Source organism: Nicotiana tabacum, chromosome 3 (genome assembly GCF_000715075.1).
Source record: "Nicotiana tabacum cultivar K326 chromosome 3, ASM71507v2, whole genome shotgun sequence".
Taxonomy (NCBI): domain Eukaryota; kingdom Viridiplantae; phylum Streptophyta; class Magnoliopsida; order Solanales; family Solanaceae; genus Nicotiana; species Nicotiana tabacum.
The window spans coordinates 109,374,509-109,401,466 of record NC_134082.1 but is presented as its reverse complement, the minus strand read 5'-3'; the positions used below and the strand labels follow the sequence as shown (position 1 = coordinate 109,401,466).

Here is a 26,958-nt window from a genome sequence, read left to right as displayed (position 1 = left end):
TGTTCTATTCTAGTGTGTTAGACCCCGATGCCCAAATAATTTGACAGAATACCAATCTCATAAAATTGTTATTTATGTTTTGTCTTTATTTTTATCTATTATAATATTTTTAGTTACGTGAACTATCTATATAGCATGGCCATATAAATTATTATTAAAAAACTTTCTCATCTCAAAAATAAATTATTCTTATCCTTTTATATATCTCTATATTGAAGTTATTTAATAAAATATTTCTCATTTTTTATAAAAAATTTCTTAAAAATATATAGATATTTAATTATTTTAAATTCAATTTAAAAAAGAGTAACTAATTATTAACCAACCTAAATAAGTTTATAGTAAACTACTACATGTCTTTCTCCTCATACGTGAAGTAAAAACTTCCAACTGTAGCTACAACAAACTTTATTTCGAGATAACCATTTATATCACATTCGTTATTGGTGAAATTGAGCATAGTTGCATTGGAACCATTGAAAGTTGATACAGACAATGTAAAATTGTAAGAGTTCAGTCCTTCACTTAGCTTGCTGAAGAGATATTATTCCCAAATGCATCTTTAGGAAGAACCATAATGGAAGCTTTCGTCCCTGCAACAAACTCACTCTCTCCATTTCATGACACCACACTTGCAGATAGATAGATGTTACCTTCATATACATAGCATATATAATTAATTAAGGAACATATGATAAGATAATAAAAATCTACTGACTTTAACTTTAAATTTACAGTGTGTGGCTGCAACATATTTGCCATTAACTTCATTAGACCAATATTCATGTGAAGCATATCAAATTAATCCAACAAACAAAAACTGCTCAACCGAATGCTTATATACTCCAATAACAACAACAATAACTAAGCCCTGGTCCCAAATAATTTGGATTACGCTATATAAATCTTCACTAATCATGTTACTCATATAAACTTATCGCAGACTAATATTATACAACATAAAAATAAAATAAAAAGTACCTGACATGCAAAGCTCTTCTATAGTCAACAATGATCTATTTATATATAATTACTGTCAGAAGTAGACGAAACCCCAGAAATATAAGAGTTGTTTCCACTGCAGTCATTAGTGCCCTTATCTTTGCAATGGGCTCCTACTTTGTAAGTGTGAATCGAATTGCACCTTAGTGATTTTTCTGTATATGACTATTCAATCTAAGATTGGTCAGAAAAAAACACAAGTTTTGTTGCTTAATTTACATTTTACAGTCATGGTTACGGGTTTCACAACACCTTCACACATTAAACCAAGTAGTAGTGGGTGCTGTATTAGGATTCCATTTTTTCATTTCTGCCTCTGATTATGGAATGGCGTAGTCATGAAGAAATTTATAGCCCACTTTTGGGTTCGAATTGTGTACGGACGATCAAACTAAGATAGAACATAGAATATATATAGTTATATAGTAATTGATAATAGTTAAACTATACAGAAAGAACTTCTCTACCTATCATTATTTTGCATATCACATCATATCTGTTGCTCTCATACGAATTAAATTTGGAAGATGGTAAATGAGAAGTTGGTTTGCCAAGGATGAAACTGAACCGATTAGCAAGAGCGGGAGAATATTAAACGATTTACAGGAGAAGTTGGTTTCTTATGATGTGCCATGTAAAATCAGTTTTTTTTTAAATTTAAAAAATTCTGAAATTTTGAATTATGAAAAAAGGAGTCCTTTACATTTTTTAAATAAATTTGAAACTCCAACAAAGTTGGAGAATTGTCCAAAATAATTACATGTGTCAATTTTTTGTTATGCTATTTGTCATCATAACATTTCTTTGCCTCTCCTATTATATATAAATAGATTTTTCAATTAATATAAATGATATATTCCTACTATTTAGAAGCAGGAGTTGGGGCTCTTCGTCGTCCTGCTTCGAGGTTATTTTCGAAATTTATCATCCTGCTTTAGGGTTATTTTTGGTAATTTGCATCTGAGTATTGTGGGTGTACATCCCTTTTGATCAACACGTGTGTGTCGGCTGCGTTCTTCAGTCTACTCATCTATGTCTTCTCTCTGTCTCTCTTTTAGATTCACCCTGGCTTAGGGATCTTTGTTCCCCTTTGTTTTCTCCCTTTAGGTTTGAAATTGAAATGACATATTGTGGGCTATTGAATTTTTTCCTGGGTTCTCCTTTTTTTTTTGTATTCGAAAGTTCTTTGATGGAATGGAGCTCCTTCATCTAGACTTCATATTCCTTCTGCTATACTTCCATTTTAATGGTTTCAAAGCAAGACTAGAGAAGATGACCGTTGATAATACGATATTTGCCGCGACATCAGACTCTAGAAGGTACAGAAATTTCTGCTGTTGTAGAATTATTTATGCCTTCGGTTCATTTCTTAACTTAATTCTAAAACGCATGTTGTCTTTTTAATATTTGGTGTCAAATTTTTTCGTCTGTCCAAATTGCCTCACAGTACAATCTCTGACAGGTCGTAACTTTTTGGAGATTTGAGAGGGTTGCACTAGGGTGTTCTTTGGGGATTTTGCCCTCTTCTCCTTTGTCCTCCATCTTAGTTGATCCTTACGGTTAAAAAAATAAATTTACTGAAAGTTATTGTAGACAAATTTCACACATGCATATATTTATTGACTACATTATTCAATTCCTTAGCAGTCGAACACAATGAGAATTGAGAAAGGCTCTGCGACCAAAATTTCAAGACATCGGTAATGCACTTATGTTTTGTTAAGTATTTTTGTTACCTTTCAACTTACTGTCTAGTAGCTACCCAGAGAAGAACCTGAGATCAAAAGAAAAAAACTATCAACAACCCAACTACTACACTATATAAATATTATAGTTACTTTTTATTAGTCGATTTTTATATTCGCATAAGGGATCCATCATTCATTCGCCCTGTTTCACGCATTATCTTCAGATGCCTTGTTAGATGGTAGGATATACTTTGTCATTCAAGTTGGCGATAGAACAAGTAAGTAGCTTCTGAATGTGTTTAATCTTTTCATTATGCTACATGCTTGTTCAATAGCGAGCGAATGCAATTGAACATCAACAACTCACTCCAGTATCTTTTCCATTGAGTGCAGGTGCAACTATTGCCATATGATGTTAGAAGCATGATATAAGCAACTCATCAAGGTAATAATTTCTAATAAAATGTTTAAGTTGATTTTTCCGGTCAAGAATCCTATGACCATATATCGATAGGATAGTCTGATTCATGTTATGAGTTTACTTCTTTTTATTCTAGAATCACCACGTCAATGTTGTCTGATATACATTGAAGTCATAATTCATATGCTCCCTACGATGTTGTAAGAAAACAATGTAGATAAACTACTACTATTTCTATCTGATGGATATTTCTGTACCTAAGTTAGACTTCAATAGTTTTTGTTTTCTTGAGCGACACTCTGTTAGTATGGTTCTTGACATTATTTTTTCATCTAATGTGACACTAAATAAGAGCCTTTTTTCCCTGCATGTCAAGTAATTTGGGATCATACTCATGCTTATAATGATACTGCCTTTTAGTCACATTGTAAGTAAATGTTGAAAACAATTATTAAATTACCTGTTCTGCATAGGTATTAGGTTTTTTGTTCAGACTAGCCTGATATTGAATCTTAATATCCATCAAAGATGTATTATTTTAAATACCAAGGGTTCAGTTTGAAGGGAATGAAGAAGAACGGATATTCATGAGATAAAGTGTTCCAGGAACTTAATATAATATGGTATTCAATGAATTTATTTTAGAGAGTTTTTGCAACATTTTGATGAGGATTTTCTTTCGTTCAATTGAGCATGTGAAAAATTGAATGCAGGAAATAAACCTTCATATTGTGCGGGGAGTTGTGTTGAAAGTTAAAACTTCCTTCTACTCAATCTACACCTGCAGTCTAAGTTGCCTCCTTTAATCATCTTCCCACCCTACCTTTTAAGAAAAAAAAGGGATAATAATCATATCCTTGACTTTTAATAACTCATAATACATTTAAGAATAGAAACAACTCTCTATGTAAAGGAGAACAAAATTTAATTTCTTGAATTGTATCTGGATATAGGGATGAAAAGATCATGCTTCATCCACTTTTCTCTTCCATAAGATTTTAGAAAGCTAGACTATATGCTTTTTCATAGAATAAAAAGTTGAAGTGTTGTACATGTTGAAATTCACAATACATTACCAAATAAAATTGCTTGTAAATCAATCCCTGCTCCATTATCTATAAAATTGGTAATAGTCATACTATGTACAGACTATTAAAAGGCCAAGCATGCCTGAAACATGTCACCTTATGATACTTTTGGTGATGGAAGATGTACCATTATTATTTCAATGGTAACCTTAGTGTAACTCTTCTTCTTTGACTGGACGAAGCAAAAATCCTGCATGACAAGGAAAAATATCCTAATGTGCTACTTTTAGAAGTATTGCATTTTTTACTTTGTTTAGTAAAAACATCACCCTAAGAATAGAGGATAATACAAGTTCACTATTTTCTTAAGCTCAAATTACAATGATACACGACATGTTTGTAAGTTATAACACCTAACTCATATACCGTGGGAAGCTGAACCAGTTAATATGTGAAGCTCACGTATTCTTACTTAATTCGTTTATGTTTCATTAATTGTGGTCTATTGTTGCTTAATTTAGTTTTTACAGGCTAAAGCAGTAGGACCACCTACTGTTTCTTAACAATTTGTATTTTAGGACTGTTACTCAGTTATGCCTTTATGAATATGTTAGTGCTCTTAAATTCTACGAATGATTGTTGTGAACTTGAGTTGGAAATCCTTTATTAGCTAAATTTTAGGAATACTTAAATAGTCAACAGCTACCTTACAGGAAATAGCCTTCGGTTCTAGATTTTCTAATGTACCTGATGAATGATTAGATATTTCATTTCCTACTCTATATGACGCAATAAGACGGGGGAAAAAGGTGAACCTACTAGATGAATTTATTATCTCTCATGGTTATTGCTTTTACTTTGCATTCACTCATTTGTATGGAGGCCATATTTCCTTGGGATTTGGAGGAAACTAATAACTACTTCCCACTACAGAAATTTTACTTGAAACCAAGTTCCTAAACTCAAGCCTCTTTTGGTCTTTGGCTAAACACTTTTACTAACTAAAAGATATTTTCTTTTATTTTCTGCCTCTTCCTAAAAGAATTCAATATAATGATCAATGTTATCAGTATTTACCTTTTTGCTTGATGAAAGAGGTACATGTCGGTATCCTCAGTATAGTAATGATCATATTCCCACTCTTCTTCAATGATTGGATTTGGTCATATTTTCTTAGATGCACTTTCGAAATATAGTCAGATGTTGACATCCTTTTTTTCTTCTGAGATAAAGATGCTGACTTCTATACTTAAAGTTTATATTACTATTAACGTCAGAATTGATTCTTGTTCACAGAGATACCGTCCAATATTTTTTGATTTTATCCTAATTGTAGTGCTTCATCTTGCCTTCAAATTCAACCTGATTAATGCGATCAAGTCACATTGATCAAGTCAACTGCCTTGTGATATTTTAGATGTCCTACTTTGAACAAATAGAGAAATGATGTATCATGGCAAAAATTTCATGACATCACCCTGCTTGTAATTTTGGGACTTAATGGCAACTCAAATGCATGGACAAGGCTTCATATAATATCCTATTTTGGTTATCTTGCTGCAGTATCTTGATGACAGGTCACGCATTAGAGATGCAGTTAGGATGGCTGATGTAAGCATTACTTTTTATATTTAACCATTGCAATGCTTTGGCCAGAACCTAATATTTTTGCTGAGATGTCTCTGCTTTCAAATATGACTGACATCCACCTGGACGCTTGAAGATTTTAAGGTTGCAATTGCACAAGATATTAGCTCTTCACCAATATCAGATACCAACTTAAAGGTCTAATATGGCTAAGGAACTGTATACTCTGTTTACATCGAACTTTTATTAGAACTGAATTTTAAGCGAAACTAAAAAATGCACTTTCACTATATAAATTTGTATATATTTGTCTTCCTATTGTGTTTGGTGAGGTGCTGAGTACCAGTCTCTTGAACCATATCCAGATATAGGGATGAAAAAGTCACGTTTCTTCCACTTTGATTGGCCATAAGATTTTAGAAAACTAGACTATATGCTTCTTCTTTGAACAAAAGGCTGAAGTGTTGTTGGAAATCACAATACGCTGTCAAATAAAATTACTTGTAAATAAATCCCTGCTCCATTATCTATAAAATTGGTGGCAGCCATACTATGTACAGAATATCAAAGGTCCAAGCATATCTAAAATATGTGATATTGTGATACTTTTGATTAGGGGTGTACAAATAAACCCAATAAACCGTATCAATCCGATAATCCGAGTCAAACTGAGAAAAAAATTCGGCTATGATTTGGTTTGGTATTGGAAAAAAAATCCGATCATATTTGGTTTGGTTTGGTTTTAACTAAAATAAGCTAAATCGAAACCAAACCAACCCGACATTATATTTATAAAAGTTTTAAATATATTTAATACATAAAAATATTTACGGTAGTGTAGTTTATAAATATTTCTTAAATTTTTTCAAAGTTTTATCTTTTAACGTATTATATCAAGTTTGACTAATAATTTTTGGTTGCTCCAATAAGTTTTATAGTCCATAAATGTTAGTAACTCAAATAAATCCTAAACCAAAATCAAATCAATACTAATACTAATAAAAGACAATCAAATCAATTGTACTACAAATGAAAATAGTATTGGATATCTTTTTTAGCTTATTCATGATTTAGATAAAATGCATAACTTATTTTTGTTTAATGTTTAGTCATATAAATAATAGTACTTATTAGTCATACTTATTTTAATAACTTATTAGTAATTTTAAATTATGTTTATTTTCATTATGTCGTATTAATAATATTTATTTTATGCGATTTTATTATCTTTATTGTTTAATATTTTAGTACAATGTCATAACTCATCTTATATTTATGTTATTTTATTGAACAATAGCTTATATAGTTTTGTCTTACTAGGATTAAAGAAATATTTTGAGCACAACTTCTATGTTTTGTGCTATGAAGACTTTATGAAGAAAAAAATCCGGAAAAATCGAAAAACCCGAGAAAACCCGAGACTGAAAAATCCGACTTTTATTAGTTTGGTTTGGTCTTTAGTTTAATAATCCGATACAATTGGTTTGGTCTGGTAATTAGAAAATGTGACGACCCGACCGGTCGTCTCATGATTTACCGCTCTGTTTCCCCCATTTTAGCTTCTTTATGCTTTGTTATTCGTGTTTTTGTGGTTTCAGATTGAGTCCGGAATGAGTTTGGTGAAGTTTGAGACACTTGGTCTCTTTTAAGAAGGCTTAAGTTAGAAAAGTCAACCGCATGTTGACTTATGTGTTAGAGGGCTCAAATGTGAGTTCCGATGGTTCGGTTAGCTTCGGGAGGAGATTTGTGACTTATGAGCGTGATCGGAATGGGTTTTGGAGGTTCGGAGTAGAATTAGGCTTGAATTGGTGAAGTTGATATTTTGGCGATTTCCGGTTGTTAGGTGAGATTTTTATATAGGGGTCGGAATAGAATTCTGAGAGTTGCAGTAGCTTCGTCGTGTCATTTGGGATGTGTGTGTAAAATTTTAGGTCATTCGGACGTGGTTTAGTTGGATTTTTTATCGAAAGCGTATTTCGGAAGATTTTTGAAACTTAGGCTTGAATCCGATGTGATTTGGTAGATTTGATGTTGTTTGAGGTATTTTGATTATTGGAGCAAGTTTGAATAAGGTATTGGGTTATGTTTGTGCTTTTGGTTGAGGTCCCGGGGGCCTGATCACTGCCAACTCAACGCTACACTAAGGTAGGAAGAGCGGGTCACAATAGCTTTTACCCGATATGAAGGTCGGGATCGATTTTCTCAGGGAGCTAGTAGTGGAGTTGGATTGTCTTTCTAGCCTAAAGATGTGTTTGTACTCCTAATGTCACTTCAAACATTTTTGGATTTTCGAATTATAACTATTTTTATAAAACTATTGATTAACACTAAGTTATGCTACAAGAATATTGCTAAGTTGTATCTAATGGGAAGAATGGCACTAGGGTCGTGACACTACCTAGGTGGCTAATTGACGGGTAGATGTTACTAAGGTTCGATTGACATAATTGGGGTTTATGCTATAACCGTTGCACAATTTTACCCACTCTCACACCTCTCGATAGAGAAAGTGGCTTTGCCCAATTGACTCTCTCGAGACCAAATGGGTAGGCAAATTAGACCAAGCAACTAGGGTTTAAGTGGGACACGCAACCGTTGCACTTCTATGGATTCTTTTGATCAAAATGGGACACGCAAAGCTCGTGATTTCAGTCATGTCTTGAGCAGTTCATATCTTTTTATCTGTTTCTGCATTTTGGATTCACTTCTCTTTTTTTTTCTTTTTTCTTTTTCCTTTTTTTGTTTTGGATTGATACTTCTTCTTTTGATCATCTCGAACCCTGTGCCTCGAGGTGAAACCTGCTTAGACACCAAAACAAATAAACGAACGAAATTTTTCTACCCCATTTTTCACTAGAAAAAATTCGTGAGTTATTGTAACAAAATTCTAAACTACGTCTTTATTAAAAGAAATAAAGGTTGGGAATGGTGTACCCTGAAAAGATCATGATGCTTTTTTTTTTGTGTTTTTTTTGGATGGTGTTTCTTTATTGTCAAAAAGATATCTCAACTAAGGATTGATGTACATTATGTTGGAAAAATACGGTGAGGGAATGGTGTACCCTTTATTAATAATGATATCAGGAAGTGATGTACCCTGCATTTAAGATCAACTCAACTAGGAAGTGGTGTACCCTATATTAGAAAAGAGACTAGGGAGTAGAGACCCTATCTCTAAGATAAAATTAACTAGGGAGTGGAGACCCTATGATGGATAATGAGACTAGGGAGTAGAGACCCTATGTCTAAAGTAAAATCGACTAGGGAGTGGAGACCCTATGTTGAAAAATGCAGCTAGGGAAAGATGTATCTTATGCTAACATGCGACTAATTTTTTTTTTATTTTTTTAAGCAAAAACATTTTCTTTAAATAAATTACCCCAACGCTTATTTTTTGAGGGCATGAACAAACGATTTTTTTACAAAACAGACTTCCCTTTTTTTAAAAAATTATCCTAGGAGAAAGTTCATCAGACTAGGTTTTCTTATCTTGGGAGAAAGATTTATCAGACTAAGACGTTTATCCTAGGAGAAAGATTCATCAGACTATATTTTTTTTTGTCATATTAGGAGAAAGATTCATCAGACTAAGACGTTTATCCTAGGAGAAAATTCATCAGATTAGGTTTTCTTATCTTAGGAGAAAGATTCATCAGATTAAGACGTTTATCCTAAGAGAAAGATTCATCAGACTGGGTTTTTTTTCTTTTTTCTTTTATCATCTTAGGAGAAAGATTCATCAGACTAAGACGTTTATCCTAGGAGAAAATTCATCAGACTAGGTTTTCTTATCTTAGGAGAAAGATTCATCAGACTAAGACGTTTATCCTAGGAGAAAGATTCATCAAACTAGTTTTTTTTCTTTTTTCTTTTGTTAATTATTATCTTAGGAGAGAGATTCATCAGACTAAGATTGTTTATCCTAGGAGAAGATTCATCAGACTAGGTTTTCTTATCTTAGGAGAAAGATTCATCGGACTAAGTCGTTTATCCTAGGAGAAAGATTCATCAAACTAGATTTTCTAATTTATTATCTTAGGAGAAAAATTCATCAGACTAAGATTTCTACCCTAGGAGAAAATTTATCATACTAGGTTTTCTTATCTTAGGAGAAAGATTCATCAGATTAAGATGTTTATCCTAGGATAAATATTCACAGACTAGGTTTTCTTATCTTAGGAGAAAAATTCATCAAACTAAGATTTCTATCCTAGGAGAAAGTTCATCAGACCGAGTTATTTATCTTAGGAGAAAGATTCATCAGACTAAATTTTTTATCCAAGGATAAAAATTCATCAGATAGTTTTTTTTTGTTATCTTTGTTATCTTAGGAGAAAGATTCATCAGACTAAGACGTTTATCCTAGGAGAAATATTCATCAGACTATGTTTTCTTATCTTAGGAGAAAGATTCATCAGACTAAGATTTTTATTGGGAAGAAAATCTATCAAACTAGGATGTATTACCCTGGGAGGAAAATGTGAGGAGCAATGACAAGATTTTATGCACATTAGCAAGACAAATAAAGACAAAGATTTGAGAAACTTCTCTTTTCTAGTTCATCTCTTCTCTTCTTTTTCTCTTTTCTCTTTTTCTTTTTTTTTGAACCACTTTCCTTGCACTGCTTTGTTCCTTTTTCAAACAAAGAAAACTTTATCAGTTTTGAAAGTGGTGGTCGGTTGTGGCCTTGAGTCTTGGATAGCTTGGCTTTGTGATCATCCAGCCTTTGGAAGACCGACTGTATTGGTAGTTGGTTGCACTGCTTGAAGACTCTGTTGTTGCTTTCAAGGGACCTTTACTTTCTGTATCAACCCTGATTGTTTAGCTCCCAACGCCATTGGTGTTTCGTGGATCAATCAGTCTTATCTCAAAAAGAGATTTCTTTTCTTAGATAACCCTTTTTGAGATCTTGAATGACTTTTGCTTTTGGAGCAATTTATCTGTCAGAGAGAATCACAAGTTATCTTTGCTTGCGCCAAGTAGGTTGATAAGAGTATTTTGGGGGAGCCTTTGCATGAATCCTCACGGTATTTTGACAGTAACAACTGAGTGTGCTAGCCAAATTTACTTTGTGCAACTGAAATGGTCGGGTAATGGTGTACCCTGAAAAGATCATAATATTTTTTTTGTGTTTTTTTGGATAATGTTCCTTTATTGTCCAAAAGATGTCTCAACTAAGGATTGGTGTACCTTATGTTAGGAAAATACGATGAGGGAATGGTGTACCCTATATTAACAATGATATCAGGGAGTGGTGTATCCTGCATTTAAGATCAACTCAACTAGGAAGTGGTATACCCTATGCTGGAAAAGGGATTAGGGAGTGAAGACCCTATATTTAAGATAAAATCAACTAGGGAGTGGAGACCCTATTTTGTAAAAGGAAACTAGGGGGTGGAGACCCTATGTCTAAAATAAAATCAACTAGGGAGTGGAGACCCTATGATGGAAAATGAAACTAGGGAGTAGAGACCCTATGTCTAAAGTAAAATCGACTAAGGAGTGGAGACCTTATGTTGAAAAATGCAGCTAGGGAAAGATATATCCTATGCTAACATGCAACTGATTTTTTGATTTTTTTTAAGCAAAAACATTTTTTAAAAATAAATTACCCCAATGCTTATTTTTCGAGGGCATGAACAAACGATTTTTTTTTCAAAATAGACTTCCCTCTTTTTTTTAAACTAGTTTCTAGTTCTATTAATATACTATTAATATTATTTAAATAAAATTTTGAGTAAAGAATAAAGTACAAGTTTTTATGAATCGTGATCAATGAGGATCACTATATAATGAATTAATTATTTGTTAATGTCAAGACAATTGGATATCATTTAAACCTAAGAACATGAACAATCACAATGTAATTAGATACAATGTATTTCACCTAATACGTCTTGATAAAATACGCGAGCCATAAATTTTACTGCAAATAGTATTATTACTATACACTTACTTTTGGATATATGTGCGCGACAGAGGGCTTGTGGTACCTACTACCCGCCTATCCTCCTCATCTTTGAGAAACGTGTGAATGAAAAGTAGGCAAAAGAGAATGAGGTCCTCATACGGAGTCATTCACTTACTTGAGCAGTCCGAGAGACTGGGAAATATATCGAATATGTAAAATTTTACTTTATGCGGGGTAAAATATACATTACCAATTTTGGAGATCTTATGCTATTGAATTGTTGGATTGATTAGCACACTAATGAGAAATAGTGATTGTCCAGATGTTCCTAGTTAGAAAGAAATAAAAAAATTAGAATAATTAATTCCAATCCATTAGATTTGACATTGTATATAACATTTGTAACGACCCACCGGTCGTTTTAAGCTTTTGCACTTTTCTCGCCAGTTCTCGGGCATGACTTGCCCCGTGTGATGTATTGTGACTTATGTAAATCATTGGTTTTGGTTTTCAGGGTAATCAGGATGAATTTGGAAGAACAGTTCTCAGTTTGAAGCTTGAAATTTGAAAGGTTTGACCAAGATTTAACTTGTTAGTATATGATCTCGGATCGGAATTTTTATGATTTGGTTAGCTTCGTTAGGAGATTTGGGACTTAGAAGCGTGATCGGAATACATTTTGGAAGTCTGTGGAAGGTTTAGGTTTGAATTGGCAAAATTGAGATTTCTGGCATTTTCTGGTTGATAAGTAAGATTTTGATATAGGGGTCGGAATGGAATTCCGGAAGTTGCAGTAGTTCCGTTGTGACATTTGAGACGTGTGTGCAAAATTTCAGGTCATTCGGACGTGGTTTGGTTGGATTTTTGATCAAAAGCGGAATTCGGAAGATTTTGGAATCCTAGACTTGAATTTGATGTGATTTTGGTGTATTAATGTTGTTTTGAGCATTCCGAAGGTTGGAATGAGTTTGAATAAGGTTATGGGATATGTTTGTGCTTTTGGTTGAGGTCCTAGGGGCCTCGGGGTGATTCCGGATGGGTAACGGAAGGATTTGGAATTAAGTTTTGCAGCTGAAGCATTTGGTTCTGTCATAACCGCACCTGCGGTTGGGAGACCGCATGTGTGATGATCGCAGAAGCGGAAGGCAACCGCAAATGCGGCCAAGTAGAAGTCCTCAGTAACCGCAGAAGCGGTGGCGTGGGCGCACCTGCGGTAGTGTAGGTGCGAGTTTTTAACTGCAGATGCGGTAACTAGCAATTTAATGAAAACCGCAGATGTGGTGGTTTTAGTCGCAGAAGCGATACCGCAAAAGCGAGAAATGGACCGCATGTGCGAAAATGCCTGGATCAGAAAGTATATAATGTTCCTTCGCGAAATTTTGCTAAAGTTCTCCATTTTTTGAAGACGGGAAGCGAGCTAGGGCAGTGAATTCAAGGGAAAATCGAAGAGAATTGGTTGGGTAAGTTCCCTGAGCTTCATTACTCATGTTTATGATCATTTTTCCATTGTTTAATCATAGTATTAGTGAAAATTAAGGAAGAAAATTGAGGGATTAGGGCGTGAGATTAAGAGACCTTTGAGTGGGGATTTGAGCGACCATTTGAGGTCCGATTTTGATATTCTTGATATGTATAGACTCGTGGGAGGATGAGGATTCTATTGATGTTAATTTTGTTGGATTCCGAGATGTGAGCCTGGGGGCCGGGTTTGAGCAATTTCAAGATTTTTGATGTAAATTGGATATTTTCGAGTGGGCTTTGTTCCCTTAACATATTTTAATGATTATGTATTGATTGTGGCTAGATTTGGAGAATCCGGAGGTCGATTCGTGAGGGCAAAGGCATCGCGGGCTAGAGTTTAGACCAGATCGAGGTGAGTAATGATTGTAAATGATGTTCTGAGGGTATGAAACCCCGGATTTGCACATCGTTGTGCTATATTGAGGTGACGCACAGCTAGATGACGAGCGTGGGGTCGTGCACTGTTGGGGATTGTGACTTAGTCCATCCCGAATGATTATTTTATCGCGTATTTGACTGAAAACCTATTTGATATCATCATGTTTTGGGCTGAATGCCATATTTGAGCTTCGTGCCAACTATTTGAACCCTTAGGGGATTTTATTGATATTTCCTCACTATCTTGACTTTATACTTGAACTCAGTCATGCTGTATTGCATTGTTTTTCATAACTCAGCCATGTTTACTCTGTTTTAATATATCAAATGATATTTCAAATAATATTTTGGGCGGAGCATCATGTTTTACTGTTGCCCGAGTGGCTTATGTGATTTTGACTGAGTAAGGCCGATGGCCTATGCTGTGAGGATACTTTTGGGTCGGGCTGCACGCCGCAGCGGTGATACACTGATTATGATCATGAGGCCGAGGGCCTGAGATATGTACGCCACGAGGTGGCTTGTTGATATGAAGCCGAGAGCCTAGTGATGATGCCACGAGATGGATTGATATTGCGCTTGGACAGAAAGGGGCCCCTCCAGGAGTCTGCACACCCCCAGTGAGCACGGGTGTCCATTGTGATATGAAATATAGCCCGAGGGGCTAGTATTGTTGACATTGTGCCCGAAGGGCAATCCTTTATGTGCTTATATGTCTTATTTGTCTGTCATTTACCTATTTAGTTGTGTATTTGTGCCCGCGGGGCAAATTTTCGGTGCTTATCTGTTCTAATGGCTTTGCATTCAATTGCTTAACTGTTAAAAAGTCATTTCTCTAAAAAGAGTTTAAATTGAGTTAGGTGCTTTAAGAGATTTCACAGCTTCATTGCTTTCTCACTGGTTTTGAACTACTTTATACAGCATGTTAATGTACTTTTCGTGATTTCCTATCACTCAATCTTTAGTTATGATTATTACTCACTGAGTTGGAGTACTCACTTTACTCCCTGCACCTTGTGTGCAGATTCAGATATTTCTGAACCCGGTAGCGGGTGGGTTGATCAGAGGCAGAGTCATCGGAGTTTAGCAAGGTAGCTGCCGGCGTTCGCAACACTGCTTTTCTCCCTCTTGATTTCATGAGATTGTATTTAGTACATTTTAGACTTTTTCGTTGTATTTAGACCCTAGTAGATGCTCGTGACTTGTGACACCCCGATGTCGGGCTGCATTTATTTTCACACTTGTTTTATTTTGTTAAATCTATACTTGTTGGGGAATTATCCTTGTAAATGACTTAAATTGACTTATTAAATTGTTAAAACTGAATTTGTGAATTGTATCGGCTGGCCTTGTCTTCACGAGAGACGCCATCACGATAGGATCCGATTTGGGATCGTGACAACATTATTGGCATAATACCTTGTAAATTAAAACTCTAACATTCCAAAAGTCAAGGATTGATTTATCATCGTTCATTCTTTCAAGAATTTTACCATCACTATCAACAAATTCTTCCATAAGGTAACAATAATAAATTACATCAACTTATTTATATAGAACATCAAATTAACATTTTTGTATGAAAGCTTGTGTAAGGGTAATTTACCTCTAATTTATAACTTTTACTCCTTCATTTCAATTTAAATAATACGCTTTTCTTATTAGTCCATTCCAAAAATGATATATTTTTATACTTAGAAATAATTTAATTTTAAATTTTAAATTTTACTTATTTTACCATTTATGAGAAGCTTTTATAGCCACACAAATATCATGCGCCACTAAGCTTTTGCCCCTCAAGCTTTTAGACAACACATGTTTCAAAAGTTTTTTTTTTCTTAAATTTTGTACCAATTAAAATACATCATCTAAGTTGAAATGGGAGGAGTATATATTCTCTTGCTCCGTCGTACTTCAATAAATGGTTCGCTACTACTAACATGTAAACTATATATATGGAAAATATAATATTAAAGTTAATGGATAAGTACAAAGTAGTTATGTGCTAAAATAATTCATAAATTCTAATAAAGAGTTACCATAGACCTTCAATTTTTCAATTGCAGAAAAGCAACAAACAAAAGTGAGTATTAATTAGGAAGACAAAGACTAAAGCACATCGATATCCCTTGTGATCTAGTACTGGAATTCAAAAATACATTCATAATTAGGGAACCCTATTTTTCTTTTTCTCCCTAATATTTACTCTTTTAATTTGTAAAACTGATGTATCTTCGTCTTCCATGCATCGTTTGGAATATTCCTAAAATTAGTGATGTTCATGAGTATAATAATTGGACGGTGATTGAATAGTTAACTGATATATAATTAATTAGGAAAAATGACATAGTCGCGGTAAAAATAATAGACCGCTGTAAAAATAATAACCAAAAAATATATAAAATTTGTATATTTTTTTGTATATATATACATTATGTATATTATAAACAAAAATTATACACTTTTTCGACTATCAAATATAAATAATTTATGGCACAGACTAAAAATGATAATACCCCTATTAATTACATGCAATTGATGTGTTGGCCAGAAGATCAGGATATTGTTATTAGTTTGGCTTATGTAGCACATTATTTTATAATGCACAAGTCCTAATAGAAGTATAGTTCTTTTCTCATATCTTGAAAAGTGGCTGCCTACTTAATAGTAATTAACAATCACACGTACACAGCTGCGCATAATTAATGGATATAAAAGTGTCACGATTCAGATTTTTCACCCTCGGGAGTTATAATGACGCCTACTAGTGGAAGCTAGGCAAGTCGACCATTTGCACAAATTACTTATTTCCCATTTTAATTCTTTAACAAGTGTGAATTAACAATTATAAACAGTGAAAATTTAAAGCAAGCGGAAGAAACGGTAAAACATTTGAACAAATATCCAATACAACATCTTAAGCAAAATCTACCCAAAACTGGTGTCACGCTTCACAGACAGTCTAGAATTACTACAAACAAGATCTGAAAGATAATTAATACACTATTTCTGAAATAAGTAAATGAAACAGGATGAAGGGATAGAGGGAGACGGCAGGGCCTGCAGACGCCTGCAGGACTACCTCGGAATCTCCGAATGGACTGAGGCAGCCACACAAGCTAAGGTCCGAATGCTGTTGCTCCGGGATCTGCACACAGTGCATAGTGTAGTATCAGCACAACCGACCCCATATGCTGGTAAATGTTTGGCCTAACCCTGGCGAAGTAGTGACGAGGCTAGAACCAGACTGCCAAATAAACTTGTGCAGTTATATCATATACAGAAATAAAACACAAATATACAAATAAGGAGGGGGGGGGACATGCTGCGGGGAATATCATTTACCAATAATAACTCAGAAAAAAAGCATAAAGAACAATCTAAAAGTTGCGGCAGAAAGAATAAGGAAACTGTAACCAATCTATAACCACTTTTATCACTTATTGTTGCGGCGCGCAACCCGATCCAAATCATAAAAAATATTGTTGCGGCGTGCAACCCGATCCATATCATTTATCACTGCTGCGACGTGCAACCCGATCCAATTATAATGCTGTTCCGGCGTGTAACCCGATCCAAATATAATATTGTTGCGGCGTGCAACCCGATCCCAATATACAATCCAACACCAATCACAATAAAAGAGTCCCGACAAGGGAACAATAAGGAAAACAACACTATCCAGGCAAGGGAATCGACAATATAAGTAAATACGTCCCGGCAAGGGAGTCAGCTATAACCAAACTTGTTCCAACATTTAACTTCACAAGAAAATCTTATCTAGCACCAATACTCAACCATAAGCAACTTCCACGAGGATAATCATAATTCTTGCCCAACACAAAGAAATCAACAACTTAGGCATTCGTAGTACTTATTAAGAACACAGCGATTTCAATTTAAGACTCACGGGCATGCTTGACACCAATGTATAGATACTGGTCACAATGCCTATACATCGTACTCAACAAATAACACATAGCAAATAGGACACAACTCCTAATCCCTCAAGCTAAGGTTAGACCAAACATTTACCTCGATGCCATGAACATAATTCAAGTCTCAACTATCACTTTACCTTTTGGTTCCACCACCAATTCGCTCCTATCTAACCATAAGTTACTTAATTACATCAATAAATGCTAATTGAATCAATTCTAATGCATGAAAATAAGTTTTGTAAAGTTTTCCCCAAAAAGTCAAAAATTGCCCCCGGGCCCACATGGTCAAAACCCGAGGTTCGAACCAAAATCCGATCACCCATTGTGATGACCCGGCCGGTCGTCTTAATAATTAACGCACCGATCCCCTATTAACTGCTTTCCCCAAGTTTATTTCTGCTAATTTGATTTGCTGGGATGTTCGGTTTTAAGTTTCGGAGAGTTTTGGGACAATTAGTCCCTAAATGAGAGCTCAATGTTGGAAAGTTGACATAGTCGGAATAGTGTGAAGATGACCTCGTAATGGAAATCCGATGGTTCCGTTAGCTCCATTGGGTGATTTCGGGGTTAGGAGCGTGTTCAGAGTGTGTTTTGGAGGTCCGTAGCTAATTTAGGCATGAAATGCTGGATGTTGAATTTTTGAAGTTTCTGGTTCGATAGTGAGATTTTGATCCGAGGGTCGGAGTAGAATTCCAGAGTTGCAGTAGTTCCGTCATGTCATTTGGGATGTGTGTGCAAAATTTCAGGTCATTCGGATGAGGTTTGGTAGACTTTTTGATCGAAAGTGTGTTTTTAGAGTTTTTGGAATTTTAAGCTTAAATCCGATGAAAAATAGGTGTTTTGATGTTTTTTAGAGCGTTCTGAAGGTTGTAACAAGTTTGAATGATGTTTTAGGATTGGTTGGCAGGTTTGGTTGAGGTCCCGGGGGCCTCAGGTGTGTTTCGGATGCTCAACGGATCATTTCAAGTTGTTAAAAAGTTGCAGGTTTTTGTTCAGCTATTGCAGAGAGATTTTACCCTTCGCGTTCGCGAGTGGACCCTCGCGTTCACGAAGGGTGGTGATGTTTGAGCATCGCGTTTGCGGGAAGGGTATCGCGTTCGCGTAGAAGGACGTGGTCAGCTGGGCTCGAGGTGGAATTGCTCTTCGCGTTCGCGAGAGGTGTAACGTATTCGCGAAGGGTTGGTCAGCGGAAGCATTACGTTCACGAGAACAGTGTCACGTCCGCGTAAGAGGACTTTTGGTCAATGACTTTATGTGCTTCGTGAACGCGAGGCCTTGACCGCGTTCGCGAAGAAGGAATTAAAATACCTGGGTAGAATGTTTAAAAAGGGTTATTTCGCGAATTTTAGCCTAGTTTCTTCCATTGTTAGGCGATTTTGAAGCTTTTTGAAGAGGGTTGAAGAGGGATTCAAGGGGAATCACTTGGAGGTAACATTTTTGACTTCATAACTCGTTTTTATGTGATTAAATGCCTAATTAGTGGTGAGAAATTTGGGGAAAATAGGTAATTAGGGCTTGAGTTTAAGAGGTCTTTAAATAAAGATTTAAGGGGTCATTTGTACTCCGATTTCAGTATTCTTATTATGTATAGACTCCTAAGAGTACGAGGTTTCTGAAAATGTAAATTTCACCCGATTCCAAGACATGGGCCCGAGGGGCGTTTTGGTTAGTTTACCTAATTTCGCGTATTAGCTTAGAATTTCTTTGTAGAATCAGTTACTTGAAGTGTTATTTACAATATGAAATTGAATTGAATAGATTTAAGCCATTTAGATTCAAGTACTCGTGGCAAAAACGTGGTTTCGGGTTGATTTTTGAGCCGGTTCGAAGTAAGTGGCTTGTCTAACCTTGTGTGGGGGACCTTCCCCTTAGGATATGATATATTTGATATTTGAAATGCCTTGTACGTGAGGTGAGGAGCACGTACTTGAGCTAATTATTGAAAATCCGATTTTCCTTAAGTATTTCAATTGAGTTCTTTTTCCTGTTTTATTCTACTTGCGAATTTAGCCTGTTGCTAGTTTAGAAAAGCATGTTTAGTTGACTTAATTTTCTATTTGCTTAAACTGCCTTAATTGCATTACGTGAAGCATGTTAAGCTAGAATTAACTATTTACTTGGTACAGAATTTAGATTAATTGGGTATTTTTGTGTTGCTACTGTGTGTATTTTACTTTGGGACTACGGGACGGTATCCCGGGAGATCCCCTGTACGTATTTATGATCTGAACTGAGGTGCGTATATTGAGGATACCAAGAGATCCTTAGCATATAATTGAGGATACCAAGAGATACTCGGGATACCAAGAGATCCCTAGCATATAATTGAGGATACCAAAAGATCCTCGGGATACCAAGAGATCCCTAGCCTATATTGAGGATACCAAGAGATCCTCGGGATACCAAGAGATCCCTAGCATATATTGAGGATACCATGAGATCCTCGGGATACCAAGAAATCTCCGGTTATCATCCTTGTATTGAGTGGTATTTCCTTGTGGTTTGACTTCATCTCTGTTTCCGTTATTGCACTCTTATTATCCTGTGTATATTCTTACTGTAGATTTTCAATTGTACTGCTTATCTTATCCTGTCATCTTTATATTTATTTAATCTCAGTAGGGCCCTGACCTTCCTCGTCACTACCCAACTGAGGTTAGGCTTGACACTTACTGAGTACTGCTGTGGTGTACTCATGCCTCTTCTGCGCATGTTTTTCATGTGCAGATCCAGGTACTTCTACTCAAGCCTACTGTCCTTGAGGGAGGCGACTACTTAGAGACTTCGAGGTACATCTGCCGCATCCACAGACCGAGGAGTCCCTTTCTATTCCTTCCCTTTTTTGTATTTAGCCTTTCTGTACTTTCTGTTCCTATTAGATAAATTCCGGAGTTAGAGCTATGTAGTATTTTCTTTTCTTAGCTTGTGATTCATGGGTTTCCGGGTCTTGGATTTAGATATTGGTTTTGAGATCTATATAAATGTGGTGTATGCCGAGCGGCACATTTAACACTGTTATTGCCTTATTTATGTTTTTAAATTGTTTTACTTCCACAAGTTTTGGTTATTTTCTTCAAGTTTAGGCTTACCTAATCGTAGAGACTAGGTGCCGTCACTATGGTTCACGGAGGGCGAACCAGGGTCGTGACAAGTTGGTATCAGAGCTCTAGGTTCATAGGAGTCACAGATCACAAGTCAGTTTATTAGAGTTTCGCTGATCGGTACGGAGACGTCTGTACTTATCTACAAGAGGCTATGCAACTGTTAGGAAAATTTTCACTTCATTTGATTTCCTTGACGTGCGATATTTTGACATCACAATTCTAAACTTCTGTCTTCTATTCTCTCACAGATGGCGAGGACACGTGCTACTCGAGATGATCAGGCACCCGCGCCCCCTACTGCAGCCGTTAGAGGCCGAGGCCGGAGTAGAGGCCGAGGACGCGCATGTGGTGCAGCTAGAGCACCTGCGCGAGCTGCCGCTAAGGTACCACCAGCAGATCCAGGCATAGTCTAGGCACCTGACACGCCTACTGTTATTACTACTCCATCTCTTCAGGAGACTTTGACTCAGTTCATGAGCATGTACACCACCTTGGCTCAGGCAGGGTTGCTTCCCCTTGCCGCAACTACGTCTCAGGCCGGGGGAGGAGCACCGACCCCCGCTGCCCGCACTCCTAAGCAGTGAGTGCATGTTGAGAAGGTCCCTGAGATTATTCCTATGCCGCCTACGGTGCCAATTCAGCCCGAGGACAGGGCAACGACTTCCGAGGATGAGCAGTTCAGGCTTGAGAGGTTCAAGAAGTACAAGCCCCCTGTATTTAGTAGTCTAGCATCGGAGGATGCTCTGGAATTTCTTGATAAGTGTTACCGCATTCTCCATACCATGGGTATATCAGGATCGAGTGGGGTTTCTTTCACTACCTTCCAGCTTCGAGGAGCCGCCTATGAGTGGTGGCGCACCTATGAGTTAGACAGTCCAGATGAGGCTGCTTCACTGACTTGGACTCAGTTTTTAGATCTGTTCCTGAGCGAGTATGTCCCTCAGAGCCTCAGGGACGCATGGCGCACAGAGTTTGAGCATTTGCGCCAGGGTTCTATGACTGTTTCAGAGTATGCTGTCCGTTACACCAGTTTGGCTAGGCACGTACCAGCCTTGGTTTCTACTGTCTGCGAGAGCGTTCGATGGTTTATTGAGGGCCTTATTCCTAGCATCAGATCTAGCATGGCTCGTGAGTTGGAGATGGATATTTCTTATTAGCAGATGGTGAGCATTGCTAGGAAGATTGAGGGTATGCATGCTAGGGAGAGAGAGGAGAGGGAGGCCAAGAGGTCTCGAGAGTCGGGCCATTATTCTGGTACCCGTACCCCAGCTGCAGGTCGTCATGGTAGGGGTTATATGATTCGTCCTATTCATTCAGATCTTCCAGCAGCCAGTAGTGCTCTAGCTCCTCCTAGGCCTTAGGAGCCTTATTATGCACCTCCGGTTTCTAGCGCGCCTCCTGCGCGGGGTGCTTTCAGAGGTCAGTCTAGCAGACCTGGTCTGAGCCAGTCACAATCGTCACATCCTCCAGAGCTTGTTTTGAGTGTGGTTACACACGCCTCGTGGTGAGGGATTGCCCTAGACTTGGGAGGAGTGCACCTCCACAAACTTCTCAGCCACAACGTGCCCCGCAGAGTTCACAGGCTATGATTACAGCTCCAGTTGCTACCCCACCTGCTTAACCAGCTAGAGGTGGAGGTTAGGGAGGTAGAGGTTACCCTAGAGGGGGAGGCTAGGCCAGATACTATGCTCTTCCTGCCCATACCAAGGCTGTAGCTTCTGATTCTGTCATCACAGGTATTATATTGGTTTGCCACAGAGATGCATCAGTTCTATTCGATCCAGGCTCTACTTACTCTTATGTGTCTTCTTATTTTGCTCCGCATTTGGGTGTACCTCGGGATTCTTTGTGTTCCGCTGTTTATGTTTCTACTCCTATGGGAGATTCTCTTGTCGTAGACCGTATTTATCGGTCGTGTTTGGTTGTTCTTAGTGGTTTTGAGACCAAAGCCGATTATTATTGCTCAACATGGTAGATTTTGACATTATCTTGGGCATGGATTGGTTGTCGCCCCATTATGCTATTCTTGATTGTCACGCCAAAACCGTAACACTAACTATGCCAGGTGTACCGCGTGTTGAGTGGAGGGTACTTTAGATCACACTCCAGTAGAGTTATTTATTTTCTTAAAGCTCAGCGTATAGTTGAGAAGGGGTGTGACGCGTATTTAGCTTATGTGAGAGATGTTAGTATTGATACCCCTTCAGTTGATTCAGTCCTAGTAGTATGGGATTTTCCCAATGTGTTTCCAGCTGATCTTCTAGGCATGCCGCCTGATAGAGATATTGATTTTGGCATTGATCAATTGCCGGTCACTCAGCCCATTTCTATTCCTCCGTATCGTATGGCTCCTCCTAAGTTGAAGGAGTTGAAGGATCAGTTACAGGAATTGCTTGACAAAGGTTTTATTCAGCCTAGTTTATCACCTTGGGGGTGCTCCTTTCTTGTTTGTGAAGAAAAAAGATGGTTCTATGCGTATGTGTATTGATTATTGCTAGTTTAACGAAGTGACAATTAAGAACCATTATCCTTTGCCTCGTATTGATGATCTGTTTGACCAACTTCAGGACGCACGAGTGTTTTCTAAGATTGATTTGCGCTCAGGTTACCATCAGTTGAAGAATCGGGAGCCAGATATCCCGAAGACTACTTTCAGGACTCGGTATGGTCATTACAAGTTCCTTGTTATGTCATTTGGGATAACCAATGCCCCAACAGCCTTTATGCATTTGATGCACAATGTTTTCCGGCCGTATCTTGACTCATTCGTCATTGTCTTTATTGATAATATTCTGGTGTATTCCCCGAGTCGGGAAGATCATGAGCAACACCTAAGGACTGGGCTTCAGACTTTGAGAGAGAAGAAGTTATATGCTAAATTCTCGAAATGTGAGTTTTGGTTGGATTCAGTGGCATTGTTAGGCCACGTGGTATCGAGTGAGGATATTCAGGTGGATCCGAAGAAGATAGAGGCCATGCAGAGCTGGCCCAGACCATCCTCAGCTACCAAGAACCACAGTTTCCTTGGTTTGGCTAGCTAATAACGTCGTTTGGTGGAGGGGTTTTCATCAATTGCAGCCCCTATGACCAGGTTGACCCAGAAGGGTGCTCCGTTTCAGTGGACGGAGGAGTATGAGGCGAGCTTTTAGAAGCTCAAGACAACTTTGGCCACAACCCCAATTTTGATACTGCCTATAGGTTTGGGGTCTTATACGGTCTATTGTAATGCCTCGAGGGTTGGCCTCGGAGCGCTGTTGATGCAGGACGGTAGGGTGATTGCCCACGCATCCAGATAGTTGAAGATACATGAGAAGAACTACACTATTCACGACCTTGAGTTAGCTGCCATTGTTCACGCCCTGAAGATTTGGCGCCATTACTTATACGGTGTTCCTTGTGAGATTTATACTGACCATCAGAGCTTACAACACTTGTTCAAGCAAAAGGATCTAAATTTGCGCCAGAGGAGGTGGTTAGAGTTGCTAGAAGACTATAATATCACTATTTTGTATCACCCAGGCAAGGCCAATATGGTGGCCAATACTTTGAGTCGCCGAGCAGAGAGTTTGGGGAGTTTGGCTGGTCTACCAGCATCAGAGAGGCCTATGGCGATGGATGTTCCGGCCTTAGCCAGTCAGTTTGTGAGATTGGATCTTTCGGAGCCCAATCGGGTTCTAGCTTGCATGGTTTCTTGGTCTTCCTTATTTGACCGTATCAGGGAGCGATAATATGATGATCCTCATTTGCTTGTCCTCAAGGGCAAGGTTCAGCACAGTGATGCCAGAGACGTGACTATTGGTGATGATGGGGTATTGAGGATGCATGGTCGGGATTTGTGTACCCAATGTTGATGGGCTTCGGAAGTTGATTTTGGAGGAGGCCCATAGCTCGTGATATTCCATTCATCCGGGTGCCGCGAAGATGTATCAGGATTTGAGATAGCACTATTGGTAGAGGGGAATGAAGAAAGATATAGTTGGATTCATAGCTCGGTGCCTTAACTGTCAGCAGGTGAAGTATGAGCACCAAAGACTGGGTGGGTTGCTTCAGCATATAGACATCCCGGAGTGGAAGTGGGAGCGGATCACCATGAACTTTATAGTTGGGCTCCCATGGACTTTGATAAAGTTCGATGCTATTTGGGTGATTGTGGATCGGCTGACCAAGTCTGCTCATTTCATTCCTGTGTGTACTACTTATTCTTCAGAGCGGTTGGTAGAGATTTATATCCGGGAGATTGTTCATTTGCATGGTATTCCAGTGTCCATCATCTCAGATAGGGGTACTCAGTTTACATCACGGTTCTGGAGGGCCATTCAACATGAGTTGGGTACTCAGGTGGAGTTGAGTACAACATTTCACCCTCAGACGGACGGACAGTCCGAGCGCACTATTCAGATTCTTGAGGATATGCTCCGTGCGTGTGTGATTGAGTTTGGAGGGTCTTGGGATCAGTTCTTTCCATTGGCGGAGTTTGCTTATAACAACAACTGTCAATCCAACATTCAGATGGCACCGTATGAAGCTTTATATGGAAGGCGGTATAGATCCCTGGTGGATTGGTTTGAGCTGGCTGAGGTTAGACTATTGGGCACAGACTTGGTACAGGATGCTTTAGAGAAGGTTAAGGTGATTTAGGATAGACTCTGTACAGCCCCGTCCAGACAAAAGAGTTACGTAGACCGGAAAGTTCGTGATGTTTCCTATATGGTTGGAGAGTGGGTTCTGCTTCGGGTTTCGCCTATGAAGGGTGTTGTGAGATTTGGGAAGAAAGGGAAGTTGAGTCCGAGGTTTATTGGCCCTTTTGAGATATTGAGGCGTGTTGGGGAAGTTGCTTATGAGCCTGCCTTACCTCCCAGCTTGGCAGGAGTTCATCCAGTATTCCATGTTTCGATGCTCCGGAGGTATCACAGTGATCCATCGCATGTGTTGGATTTCAGTTCAGTCAAATTGGATAAGGATCTATCCTATGTTGAGGAGCCAGTGGCAATATTGGACAGACAGGTTAGAAAACTGAGGTCAAAGAACATTGCATCCGTGAAGGTTCAGTGGCGGGGTCAGCCGGTCGAGGATGCGACCTGGGAGACTGAGCAGGATATGCACAACCGTCACCCTCATCTTTTTACTACTTCAGGTATGTCTCTATGCTTGTTCGAGGACGAATGAATGTTTAAGTGTAGGAGGATGTGACGACCCGGCCGGTCGTCTTAAGAATTAATGCTCTGATCCCCTATTAACCGCTTTCCCCAAGTTTATTTATGCTAATTTGATTTGCCGGGATGTTCGATTTTAAGTTTCGGAGAGTTTTGGGACACTTAGTCCCTAAATGAGAGCTTAGGTGTTGAAAAGTTGACCATAGTCAGAATAGTGTGAAGACGGCCTCGGAATGGAAATCCGATGGTTCCGTTAGCTCCGTTGGGTGATTTTGGGGTTCGGAGCATGTTCAGAGTGTGTTTTGGAGGTCCGTAGCTAATTTAGACTTGAAATGCCGGAAGTTGAATTTTTGAAGTTTCCGGTTCGATAGTGATATTTTGATCCAAGGGTTGGAATGGAATTCCAAGAGTTGCAGTAGTTCCTTCATGTTATTTGTGTTGTGTGTGCAAAATTTCAGGTCATTCGGACGAGGTTTGGTAGACTTTTTGATCGAAAGTGTGTTTTTAGAGTTTTTGGAATTTTAAGCTTGAATCCTATGAAAAATAGGTGTTTTGATGTTGTTTTGAACATTTCGAAGGTTGGAACAAGTTTGAATGATGTTTTAGGATTGGTTGGCAGGTTTGGTTGAGGTCCCGGGGGCCTCGGGTGTGTTTCGGATGCTCAACGGATCCTTTCAAGTTGTTAAAAAGTTGCAGGTTTTTGTTCAGCTGTTGCAGAGGGATTTTACCCTTCGCGTTCACGAGTGGACCCTCGCGTTCACGAAGGGTGGTGATGTTTGAGAATCGCGTTCGCGGGAAGGGTATCACGTTCGCGTAGAAGGAAGTGGTCAGCTAGGTTCAGGTGGAATTGCTCTTCGCGTTCGCGAGAGGTGTAACGCGTTCGCGAAGGGTTGGTCAGCGGAAGAATCGCGTTCGCGAGAGCAGTGTCACGTTCACGTAAGAGGACTTTTGTTCAATGACTTTATGTGCTTCGCAAACGCGAGGCATGGACCGTTCGCGAAGAAAGAATTAAAATACTTGGGTAGAATGTTTAAAAAGGGTTATTTCGCGAATTTTAGCCTAGTTTCCTCCATTGTTAGGCGATTTTGAAGCTTTTTGAAGAGGGTTGAAGAGGGATTCAAGGGGAATCACTTGGAGGTAATATTTTTGACTTCATAACTCATTTTTTTGTGATTAAATACCTAATTAGTGGTGAGAAATTTGGGAAAATTGAGTAATTAGGGC

At 38.1% G+C, this 26,958-nt stretch overlaps 1 long non-coding RNA gene across 2 annotated transcripts; it reads left to right on the top strand.

Annotated features, from left to right (window-relative positions):
• The first annotated feature begins 1,919 nt into the window (after window positions 1–1,919).
• LOC107789152 (uncharacterized) lies at window positions 1,920–6,038 on the top strand. 2 transcript variants are annotated; one of them, XR_001648796.2, is made up of 5 exons: window positions 1,920–2,321; window positions 2,465–2,702; window positions 2,915–2,968; window positions 3,084–3,135; window positions 5,703–6,038. It is a non-coding gene; the product is annotated as an uncharacterized LOC107789152 (long non-coding RNA). The 2 variants fall into 2 exon arrangements; XR_001648793.2 differs by having other exon boundaries at window positions 1,924–2,321; window positions 3,084–6,038.
• The last annotated feature ends 20,920 nt before the right edge of the window (window positions 6,039–26,958 follow it).